Below are 1046 nucleotides of genomic sequence, written 5' to 3' on the forward strand. Positions count from 1 at the left end.
GGGGAGAGGAAATATTTCAAAGGTCACGCTTACATACGCTAGGGCTTCAGGACTGATTTTAGCAACTAGGTAAAAAAATACAGACTACGTATTTATTAGCTGTTTTGTCTGAAGGATAGCAGAGCAAGAGAGGAGACAGAAAAAAAATTATATGCAGAACAAGTCCAGTAGTGTCACATAAATAGCTGAGAAGTGTCCATCACTCCAAAGCACAACAAAAACATCACTGCTCTCTATTCCCGCTTGAGACTCCTACCTCGCTGTGGACACAGAGGGTTTGGTTCATAGAGCCGAGCTGTTTGTCAATCAAGACTGCTGAAAGCCATCAAGCGCTACAAATGGCAAGCCCATCTCGGCGGGTGGCAAGGAGAGGACCTCCCTTCCTCCTTTCCTCCCTTCCTGGCACGCCGGGGGAGTCCTGCTCCCTCCCAGCCACAGCGCTGGGATCCCAGAGGCGCCTGGCATTCTGGTGTGCAAACCAGAACTACTCCCATAACCTTCCCTTACTTTTAATTCATTCAAAAAAACATTCAAGACATAGCACCCACGCGTGTTTCATAGGTCCAGTTCTTAATTTGCAGGCTTCTCCGACTTACCAATACTTCTACCTTTATGGCAGGAGGATGGGGAGGAGTAATCCACAGAATGAATGAAATGGGAAGAATCAGTCGGCGTCAGCCTTACAGGATGTAAACATTTTAGAAAACAGCCATTGCTACTTGTGCCACCATCCAAAGTACATTTAAAGACGCATCACCAATGTAGATATTATGGTCTCTTAAAAGAGAAAGTATTTTGAAAGTCCTAAATCCCTGCACATGATCAGTGGTACATTCAGGAAACGAATGAAACATTGAAACATTCAGGAGTTTTTGGTTCACATTTAGAGCAGAACAGCAGAAAGGTATATTCAATTTATTGATACAGAACACACAAATCCTGCTGCAAGGACGCATTATAATAGCTAGGCTTAACCCTAGAAGGTTTGTACTAAGAAGGGTTTTTTCCCCCCCTTGTTTTAACAACTGGATTCATTTCGTGGGCAG

Source organism: Cariama cristata, unplaced genomic scaffold (genome assembly GCF_000690535.1).
Source record: "Cariama cristata isolate BGI_N322 unplaced genomic scaffold, ASM69053v1 scaffold17166, whole genome shotgun sequence".
In the NCBI taxonomy this organism is placed as follows: Eukaryota; Metazoa; Chordata; class Aves; order Cariamiformes; family Cariamidae; genus Cariama; species Cariama cristata.